This window comes from Polypterus senegalus, chromosome 12 (assembly GCF_016835505.1).
Source record: "Polypterus senegalus isolate Bchr_013 chromosome 12, ASM1683550v1, whole genome shotgun sequence".
Classification (NCBI taxonomy): domain Eukaryota; kingdom Metazoa; phylum Chordata; class Cladistia; order Polypteriformes; family Polypteridae; genus Polypterus; species Polypterus senegalus.
The window spans coordinates 15,635,317-15,643,884 of record NC_053165.1 but is presented as its reverse complement, the minus strand read 5'-3'; the positions used below and the strand labels follow the sequence as shown (position 1 = coordinate 15,643,884).

The window sequence follows — 8,568 nt, the reverse complement described above, 5'->3', positions numbered from 1 at the left end:
TGCTATTTACTTCATTGAATTTCTTTCTACATTGTTCTATTACTTGTAACAGCATTAAACACTAATAGATGAAACCCTTGTGAGAAAATAAAGCAGTAAATAAAAAAATCAATGACCTTCTAAGAGTTAAGTCTCTCTGGGAGATGTTTCTGTATACCGACCATATGCTCCTCTGCAGTCTTTAATCCCCAGTTTGACTAGACTGCTGAACTGGAAATCAAATGGGCTATTAAAGTCTACCACAGTCTTGTCAGATGGAGGCAGAATCACCACAAATGTTTTTTTTTCCCTCTGCTGTTTATAAGGATTTAGATAGTAACCTCAATTACAGTATAAATGAAGAAATTGCTTTAGCACTTAACTCAAAACACCGTTACATACTCCATGTGAAATGCTGATTGTATTGAAATCTGTGACACCAAGCACTTAGCACTCCTGAAGCACTGGGGGATTGGGAGACATCAATGCGCCAGTTTCACCTGGGTATTTAATAAGGTTTGCACCCATATACATAACCTGCTCATGAAATGTTATTCTTCAATTCATTCTAGAATATATATTGTACTAACCTTGCCCTGCGGCTTTGCCTGCATATTAGTGAAACAGGACAGTGAGGAGGGCCCCGACCAACTCTCTACTCCTGACGTCACTCTTCCCAATACCCTCGGCCTGCAGCCTTTCTCTCGGATTAGCACAAATATATCGCTCCTGCAAGCAAACTGTGATTCTTAGCGCGATTAGAGAAGTCGCAAATCAACCAGAATGTTCAAGCAAATTACAGAAAAAAACACAATCTAAATCCATTAAGTAGTTCTGTCGTTCGTTAACTAAGCAGAGTTAAGGTTACACTCCAAGGCAGACGCACGAGTGAGGACCCCGCAGCCTAATGAGTCTCTCTCGGAGTCGTGCTAATAAATCAGTACCACAAGCAAACTAAGATTCTTAGCGCAATGAGAGAAGTCTCAAAATCAACTGGAATGTTCAAGCAAATTATAGAAAAAAAACAAGACCTAAATCCATGAAGTAGTTCTCTCGTTCACTAACTAAGCAGAGTTAAGGTTACGCCCCAAGGCAGACGCGTGAGGAGGCCCCCATCCCCCAAGAAGCCCAATGAGTCTCTCTCGGATTCGGGCTAATAAATCAGCACCACAAGCGAACTATGATACTTAGCACGATGAGAAAGGCGCAAAATCAACTGGAATGTTCAGGCATATTCTATAAAAAAAACCCAATCTAAATCCGTTAAGTAGTTCTCTCGTGAAAGCGGACAGACATACAAACAGGTCTAAAAAAAAACTATAAGAAATTTTGCGCTTGGACCACAAAATTTTTTAAATCATTTCTTAGCGAGTACCTATGAGTTAAAGGGTAACCTACATTCCAAATTTCAAGTCCCAAGTCCTCATGGTTCGGGAGATTTCATGATGAGTGAGTCAGTGGTAGATAGATAGATAGATAGATAGATAGATAGATAGATAGATAGATACTTTATTAATCCCAAGGGGAAATTCACATAATGGTATTTGGCTTTTATATATATAGATTTGTACTCTTTGCTGATTTTAATATTACAGTGCCTGCTGTCCCTTTTAATATACATTATTTCTTTTTTGTTATCACTATTAGGATGTATAAGCATTTATTAGCTCTCCTAGGAGCAATGCTAAGAAAGTTCTTTATTTGCAGAGATTTCTAGTATAAAGGTTTGGTGAAGCTCCTAGCTAAAATTGTACTGAAACAATATTGTCTTAAAGTTTTAAAAAGCATTACCATACAACTGCTGAGCCCCATCAGTTCTGGAGCATCACATTTATGCTGTGATACAGCCTACTTTTTTCCGTTTTTTGTATTTACTTAATGCTTTCTGCTATTTCTGTTACATTTGTTTGTTATTCATTATTTGTATTCTGTTTCTTTAAATGGGCAGCCGTTTTCAGTGCTTTGTGGGTGGAGCCCCAGGAGGTGGAGTCCTTCTGACATCACTTCTGCTGGCTCCTCCTCCTGACTTTCTAAGTCAGCCAGATAGAGGAAACAAGCAGTGGAGCATTGACTTAGTAGCGGTGTTTACTGTGAGCATTGCTATTTTATTTTATTTTTTTCTTGTTTCATTCTCTTTATTGGATTCTGCTCTTGGATTGTTTTTTGAGACTTGTTCACCTCAGATTGTCTTTGAAGCATATCCATTTTTGTCTGTGGATTTTCTATTCTATTGTTTTGTTAAATAAGTTCTCAATTTGCAAACATTATGCTTTGGATTGTCTTCACAAGCCAGAGCCTGTACGGTTTCTCTCCTTTGTAAGGTATTTTTGTGAATTCTGGGACGTTAATATATTTTTTCAACTTATAAAGCAATGTCCCCATGTTAGTACACTGATAGCAAAGCTTCACAGCCTGACTGGAAGATGCATGTAGGAAAACACAATAAAACAAAGAAAAGGTTGACAACCATAGTTTCATTTTGTTATCAATAGTTTAGCAAAAATACACGTGTTTAGGACATTCTGAGCATACAACTTAGATGGCTTGACATGTGGATTATGCAACACAAGAAACGCAAGATTGTTTAATGGCCTGTTTTTCTATTGCTTGCTGTGGTTAAGCATTGGTCACTATAAACACCTATTATATCAGAAACTAAACATGAGATACATTTTTTTGTGGCCATCACTACCAATCTGCATGGGGTAAGTAACATAGAAAAATATTTTTAGGTATAGTATTCCTTTAACCTTAATCCATGAATGCGGGGTCTCCAAGACCCCCAGTCGCAGATTTTCAAATTCTTTCCCTTTCAAGGTAATATGACAGCCATGAAATTTTCTGACTTTTCATTTTGTGTTGTCTTGAAAAATGTGCCTAAATCCGCTTCTCAATAGCTTAGTGCAAATAAGTGCTACAGTAGTACAAAGTATTCCCCATTCATGGAAACGTTATCATTTGTGTACGAGCATTTTTGCTTGGCTTTATATTTTATATTTGAATTTTCTATTTAAATTTGTATTTTCTTTGGTTTGGATTTTATTAGTCCTACCTGAGACATTGCCGGTGTATAGTTTGTTGCGCTTATGAACAATGAGTCAACGACCAACAAAGAAATTCAATGCAAGTGAAGCCCTGGCTGAAATAATGAAGGAGTTGCCGGATTTCAATACATCAGACAACTCAACTCAACTTCCGGCCGGGAGGCAACCCACAGAGCCCAGTCCCTCCACGCACCTGAGCCTCCCGACTCCGGCAGAGTAGTTCCACAGCAGCGGATTAAGTGGCCTCCAGCCAGCAAACGGAGAGATTGGATGCAGTTTGATCAGGACGTGTCCAACATTATCCAAGCCACAGCCACAGGAGATGTCGACAGGCGACTCCAAACAATGACCACGATCATCATCAGTTATGCCTCTGAGAGGTTTGGTCAGGTGGAGAAGGGTAAGAACAAGTCCACCTCATATACTATGAACCGCAGGGCGCTCAACATACATCAAATACGGCAAGAGCTTCGAACCCTCTAGAAGCAGTACAAGACAGCTGCTGATGAGGAAAAGCAGGCATTGGCAGAACTGCAGAACATCCTGCAGAAGAAGCTGTTGACCCTCCGCAGAGCAGAGTGGCATAGGAGGCGGGGAAGAGAGAGAGCAAGGAGGCGGGCTGCCTTTATTGCCAATCCCTTTGGTTTTACGAAACAACTGCTAGGGGATAAGCGTAGTGGGCATCTTGAGTGTTCATCGGAGGAAGTGAAGCGCTTCCTCCAGGACACATTGAGCGATCCTAGGAGGGATCAAGATCTCGATGCCAATGAAGCCATCATCAACCCTGCCCTCCCAATAACAGCATTCAAGCTGGGGGAGCCAAGTCTGAAGGAGGTAGAGGAGGTCATCAAGGCAGCCCGATCAGCTTCCACTCCAGGCCCGAGCGGCGTACCATACCTTGTCTATAAGCGCTGCCCTGCGCTTCTCCAGCACCTATGGAAGAACTTGAAGGTGATCTGGCGAAGAGGGAAAGTCGCTGACCAGTGGAGGTGTGCTGAGGGGGTATGGGTCCCTAAAAAGGAGAATTCCAGGAACATCGACCAGTTCCGAATGATCCCCTGCTGAGTGTAGAAGGTAAGGTATTTTTCAGCATCATTTCCAAAAGACTGACAGAGTTCCTCCTAAAGAATAACTACATCGACCACTCTGTTCAGAAGGGGGTTCCTGGAGTCCCTGGCTGCCTGGAGCACACAGGTGTGGTAACTCAGCTGATCAGAGAGGCTCACGAGAACAGAGGCAACCTTGCTGTGTTGTGGTTAGACCTGGCCAATGCCTTTGGGTCTATACCACACAAGCTGGTTGAGCTTGCACTACATCGCCACCATGTTCCCAGGAAAATCAAGGATCTGATCCTGGATTATTATAACAACTTCAGGATAAGGGTCACTTCTGGGTCAGAAATATCAGACTGGTATCAGCTTGGCAAGGGGATAATAACAGGGTGCACCATCTCAGTTATTCTTTTTGCCCTTGCCATGAATATGATGGTCAAGGCAGCCGAGGTAGAATGTAGAGGGCCCCTGACTAAGTCGGGTGTACGACAGCCCCGATAAGAGCCTATATGGATGATCTAACCATCACAACAACATCGGTCCCAGGGAGCAGGTGGATCCTACAAGGTCTTGAGAGACTCATCACATGGGCAAGGATGAGTTTTAAGCCTTCCAAGTCAAGGTCCATGGTGCTGAAGAAGGGGAAGGTGACTGATAAGTATCGATTTGCTATTGCAGGAACAGTCATCCCATCCATCACAGAGCAGCCAGTCAAGAGTTTGGGGAAAGTCTTTGACTCAAGTCTGAAAGACACAGCTGCCATTCATAAATTCACACAGGAGCTTGGGACATGGCTCACCAAAGTAGATAGGTCTGGCCTGCCTGGTAGGTTTAAAGCCTGGATCTATCAGCATTCAATCCTGCCCGGGTCCTATGGCCTCTGCTGGTATATGCAGTCCCATTTTCAACAGTTGAGTCCTTTGAAAAGAAGATCAGCAGCTTTCTTCGGAGGTGGTTGGGACTCCCACGCAGCCTCACCAGCGCAGCACTGTATGGAACTAGGAACATCCTGCAGCTACCATTTAGAGGCCTCACGGAAGAATTCATGGTAGCACGCACCAGAGAAGTCCTACAGTACAGGAACTCAAAGGACTGTAAGGTGTCAGCAGCTGGCATTGAGGTGAGGACAGGCAGGAAGTGGAGGCGGAGAAGGCTGTGGAGGTGGCAGAGTCACGCCTGAGACAGAAGGCTCTGGTTGGCACCGTGGCAAAAGGTAGAGCAGGTCTGGGCTACTTCCCAAAGACCCAGGTCGGCAAGGCCCAGGGCAAGGAGAGAATCCATCTACTCCAGGAAGAGGTCCGAGCAGGGGTGGAGGAAGAGAGAGTGAGCATGGCAGTAGGACGCCGGCAACAGGGTGCGTGGACAAGGTGGGAGAGCACTCTCCAGCGTAGGATCACATGGTCGGACATCATGCAGGGAGATTTCTTTCGTGTCCGGTTCCTGGTGCAGGCGGTCTACGATGTCCTGCTAAGTCCAGCAAACCTCCACGTCTGGGGAAAGAGCGAGACACCATCCTGCCCACTTTGTTCAGGAAGAGGCTCTCTAGAACATCTACTAAGCAGCTGTCCTAAGGCATTGGCAGATGGACGCTACCGGTGGCGCCATGACAAGGTGCTCAAGGCAGTTGTTGAAAGCTTGACTGCAGCCATCAAGACAAGCAAACACATCCGCGGCCCTAAGAAGTCAGTTACCTTCATTAAAGCAGGAGAGCAATCCCAGGCAAAGGCAGTAACAACAGGCCTCTTCCACACAGCCTCTGACTGGCAGCTGCAGGCTGTCTTGGGAAACCAACTAAAGTTCCCGCAGCAAATTATAACTACACAACTCCGGCCAGACATGATCATTACATCTGAGGCCTCAAAACAGCTGATCATGCTGGAACTGACAGTGCCCTGGGAAGAACGTATTGAGGAAGCTAGGGAGAGGAAACGTGCCAAGTACCAGGAGCTGGTACAGGAGTGCAGGGGCAGAGGCTGTAGGGTACTCTATGAGCCCATAGAAATAGGTTGCAGAGGATTTGCAGGACACTCACTCTGTAGAGTCCTCACACGGTTGGGCATAACAGGAGTGGCCAAGAAGAGGGCCATTAAATCCGCAAGTGAAGCCGCAGAGAAAGCCTGAAGGTGGCTTTGGATGAAGAGGGCAGATCCGTGGATTGCTACTGGGACACAAGTTGAGAAGTGATCAACCCCGGCTGGGTCACCTGAGCGAGGGTGTATGATGTTGCGAGACCCGAAACGCCTGATGACCTCAGGATACAACACTGATGATGTGTCCCAGTGCATCCAGGTGATGTTTCTTATACAAATGAAGAGGACAATGATAATGGAAGTGACACTGTGTCAAGTGATGAGGAAACAAAAATTGATGATGAAACAGCCCCATGGAGATGCAGTAAATGTAGCTAAGAGGCAACGCTGTCATATGTGCCCAAGGGCAAAGGAGAGAAAGATAAAGGCCGCTTGCTCCCAGTGCCAACTTCCAATTTGCCAGGAACATTTGACAGGAACAACAAGTTGAAGCTGAGGCAGATTCTGAGTGACTGTTCTGCATGCGATTCAGACGTGTAACTGACGTCTTGTTTTAGTGCTGCTATGACTGCATTTTATATGATTTGGTGAACACTGAACATGCATTACTATTACAAAGGTAACATGTAAACCATTGGAAATTCACATCACATTTACTTCATTTCAGAGGTAATAAAATAATCTGAAGTTATTGTATTGCTTTTTAGGCAGATTTAACCAGTTTAAAATGGTCTGCAAGATGGGGGGTCTTATACATGGAAATGGTTATAAAAATGGCATTCATGGATAAGGGTTAAGCACCTTTTTGGTATGATATGATATTTCTGTGGGCATGTATTCTACTTGTATATCTCAGGTGGCCCCGGCGGCTGGAGCCGGCCGGGGCCAGGAGGGCGTGAGGAGGGCTTGTGCCTCCTCCAGACAGAGGCGTCCGTCCTGGTTCTGTTGGGGGCCATGGGTTGAGGGCATGGAAGCCCTTCCCTGTAGGGGCCCGTGGTCACCGCCAGGCGGCGCCCCGATGCCGGTTTATCCCGTGCGGTTGCGGTCGGGCGGGAGCCGGCGGGGCGCTGGAGGACGGAGGAGGCGAATGCCTCCTCCAGACAGAGTGGGGCGTCCGTCCTGGTTAGGCAGGGGCCTCGGGTACAGGGCTTTGAAGCCCAGCCCTGTAGGGACCCGTGGCCACCGCCAGGCGGCGCCCCGGTGCCTAATTATCCCGGGAGCCCGGCACTTCCGCCACACCAGGAAGTGCCGGGGAAGACTTTGTGTGGCACCCGGAGAGCTGCCAGGAAGACAGCCGACACTTCCGCCACGCTTGGCGTGGCTAGAGACGGAACACCTGGGGCTCATCCGGGAGCCTTAGTTAAGGGGCCGCCTCCCTCCAGTCATTGGTGGAAGTCGGGAGGAAGCAGACGGAGCTGGAGAGCGAGGACGGGAGGCGGCCAGGACAAAGGCACAGAGACTGTGGGCCCTGGACTTTGGGGAATCAGTGCCAAGGGCTGGGGTTGTGAGTGCAGACTTTTCTAACTTGTAAATAGTGTGTAAATAAACAGTGTGTTGGGCAAAAATATGCTGTCCGTCTGTCTGTGCCGGGGCCAGCGTTCACAGTGGCGTAGTCGGCAGGATTCTCTGGCCGTCTGTTGGCAGAGGACCTGCATAAAAAACAAATTTCGTGTGGGCAGACAACCCTCGGTCGATTCCCCATTTTTACACGGAGGTGCACAACACCACCCGCTGCCAAGGAAGCGGCAACAGTGCGTGCTATCCCGCTCTACAGTGGCGTAGTCGGCAGGATACTCCTCCTGGTTCAAGGCGGGGACCTGAGTTCAAACAAAAATATTCTGTGAACGGCCCGGCGCAGCAGCGACCCACACTGGCAGCGGGAGCGGCCGCGCCACCCAGCGGGGCGTTCGCCCAGAAACCGCCCGGACAGCGGAATGGCTTTCCCGAGTGCGGAGGAGAACCCGACATCGCCGGGCGCAGCGGGCTCCAGTCGCGCTGTCGGGCGGACAGCCAGGCGGCGTGGCAGCACAGAAGGCCACACCGAGGCGGGGCCTCGGCATGGCGGATCCGGGAGGTAAGTGCCCTGCCCTGCAATCATCGGCTCTTCGGGGTCGGTCTTACCTCTATTCTTACAGGGAGGGACGAACCGGATCCGCGTCCGTGGCAGGAGCACGCCGGCCACGGGCTGTCGGCAGCGGCGGCGGCGGCAGCAAAGAAGGCTGCGGAAGCGGAGCGCTGCGGCTCAGGAATCGCCGCAGCCACAGCGCGCGAAGAGGCACGTCTCCGCACGGAGCAGGGAAGGCAAGATGGCGCGGGCGGATGTCCCGCCGCTGACAGGCACGGGATTGGCGGTGTGTCTTGCGTGCCCGCCGATGATTGGATAGAGGCGGGCCCAAGGAATGCCAGTCTCGTGCCAAACCGAGACCCGATTGGGCCAGAGGGAGTGGCCCAGAGGAGGCAGGC

At 48.3% G+C, this 8,568-nt stretch overlaps 1 pseudogene; it reads left to right on the top strand.

Annotated features, from left to right (window-relative positions):
* The first annotated feature begins 3,368 nt into the window (after positions 1-3,368).
* LOC120541531 lies at positions 3,369-6,363 on the top strand (annotated as a pseudogene).
* The last annotated feature ends 2,205 nt before the right edge of the window (positions 6,364-8,568 follow it).